This window comes from Muscardinus avellanarius, assembly GCF_963383645.1.
Source record: "Muscardinus avellanarius genome assembly, chromosome: 3".
NCBI classification, from domain to species: domain Eukaryota; kingdom Metazoa; phylum Chordata; class Mammalia; order Rodentia; family Gliridae; genus Muscardinus; species Muscardinus avellanarius.
Genome location: NC_137788.1, coordinates 121,335,621 through 121,337,989, shown reverse-complemented (window position 1 = coordinate 121,337,989; position 2,369 = coordinate 121,335,621). Strand labels below are relative to the sequence as shown.

General features: G+C 45.8%; 1 pseudogene across 1 annotated transcript; it reads left to right on the top strand.

The window, feature by feature from the left end:
• The first annotated feature begins 547 nt into the window (after positions 1–547).
• On the top strand, positions 548–1,564 carry LOC308260320 (SERPINE1 mRNA-binding protein 1-like; annotated as a pseudogene). The gene has a single exon. The product of its transcript is annotated as an SERPINE1 mRNA-binding protein 1-like (transcript).
• The last annotated feature ends 805 nt before the right edge of the window (positions 1,565–2,369 follow it).

Here is a 2,369-nt window from a genome sequence, read left to right as displayed (position 1 = left end):
GTAATTCCAGTACTTGGGAGCTCACAGGTTCAAGGCCAGCCTCAACAACTTAGGAGGCTCTTAGCAACTTTGTGAGACCCTGTTTGCAAATAAAAATAAAGTAGGGCTGAGGGTGTAGTTCAGAGGTAGAATGCTCTGGATTCAACCCCCAGCACCACAAATAATAAATAAATAACGATTTAGGTTGCATTTCCCCAATGGCTAATACTTCTAGGGTCTTCAAGAAGCACTATTTCTGAGCTTCTCCCTGCCATGTGGAAAACTCCATGTTGTTCAGGGGATTTTTGAGCTTTACAGACTTAGCCATTGACACTAACATTTTTATTTCACTCTTTGGGCAGTAAAATACTGCATGAGTTCGACTCATAGCCGTGTCCTCGTCTGCACCCCACAGAGCTGCTCGGTGCCTCGGCCTTTTTCTCTTTTAAACTCCACAGCAGGCCTCCTTGCTGGACGGCCACCTTGTGGAAGGAGCTGAAGCCTGGCCACCCATGGGAAGGCTTTGGCTGCGTGGTCATCACCCGACCAACCAGCTATCTGACCACAAATGAAGGCAGCAGAGAACAAGCAAAAAGAAGCCGGTGGGGGTGGCGTTGGGGGCCCTGGGGCTGAGAGTGCAGCTCATGCCCAGACCAACTCCATCATGCCTGCAGAAGCTGTACAGAGTCACAGAATGCCCTAGAACCTGCTGCCTCCTGGTGGGTATGGCTGACAAGAAGGAGGAGACACAGCCACCAGTGGCACTCAAGAAAGAAGGAATTAGAGGTGTTGAAAGAAGACCCGATCAACAACTTCAGGGTGAAGGGGAAATCATTGATAGGAGACCAGAACGGTGACCAAAGAAGATTTGAAAAGCCGCTTGAAGAAAAGGGTGAAGGAGGATTTTCAGCTGATAGACCAAATATCCACCGCCCATCCGAAGTCATGGTGGTCCTGGAAGGGGTCTAGGAGGCCGTGGACGTGGAGTGGCAGGGGAGATGGATTTGATGCTCGTGGTAAATGTGAACTTGAAAGGCAAAGTGGAAGTGACAGACCTGCCTGAGCAGAGGCAGCATCTCACAACTGGGGACCAGCAGAGACAAGTGAGCTGACTTGGACCAATCGGATGCAACTGAGAAAACACTTAAAGGCGAAGAGCTCCAAGTGGCAGACACTGAAATAAGGAGAACGAAGGCGAAGAGGTTACAGAAGAGGGTGAAAAAGAGACTTTGGGTGAGTGGAAGGCTAGTCAAAGTAATGACCGAGGAAGAGTAGAATGTAGTGTCTGAAAACCAAAGGAGGTGCTGATGGGCAATGGGAGAAGGGCTTTGTTCTTCATAAATCAAAGAGTGAAGAGCTCATGCTGAAGGGTCGGTCATGAAGCATCATTTCTGGAACCTGCAACTGATATAACGTCTCAGCTGGAGATCAGTTTTGGAGACCTAGGCCACCCAGGACATGGTGGCAAGGGAGGACGAGGTGGACGTGGAGAGATGGCCGCTCAACTTGTGGCAGCAGGCCTGACAAGTCAAGGGCTTTGGCTCACCACATGGATGACCCAGGAGCATGCCCTGCTTTGGTGTAACTGGATGCCATAAGACGGACGCCCTGGATGCCCGGGCAGACCCTCCTACTCAAAGCTTTTGCACGCTTAAGGATCCCAAACAACTAAGACATTTTTTTAAAAAAAGACTGTAATTCATTCCATTCATACCTAGACTGAATTTTATTTGTTTGGAAAATGAATATCTCTAGCTGGGCATGGTGGTGCACACTTGTAATCCCAGCGCTTGGGAGGCTGAGACAGGAGGATCGCACAGGTTCGAAGCCAGCCTCAGCTACTCAGTGAGGCTCTCAGCATCTTAGTGAGACTCTGTTTCCAAATAAAGTATAAAATAGAACTGGGAGTATAGCCTGGAGGTAGAAAAACCCCTGGGTTTTACCCCAGTACCACAATAAAAGAAGAAAAGAAAGAAAGAAAGAAAGAAAGAAAGAAAGAAAGAAAGAAAGAAAGAAAGAAAGAAAGAAAGAAAGAAGTCTCTTGCTACACGGAAGTAACAAATATGGTATTCAGTTTGGCCTTTAGAAATGTATCGGTAGCAGGGATGTTTTCATAATTTTCAGACACTATGCATTCTTTATGAATAATTCTGTATTGCTGCTTGGAAATATGCATTTTCAAACTTGAAATATAGATGGAATGGTGTTTAGCAGTTTAAAGCTTCCACTTCATTTGTGTTTTTTAATTAAGGATTTAGATGATCCCCTAATTATAAGCTGGTTTTAAATATCAGTTTTAATATCTGCTTGGCATTTTCACATACGGTCAACTGGGTCATGTAAACTTAGATTGTCGGATTTTATGCTGTGTGGAATACTAATTACTTTAT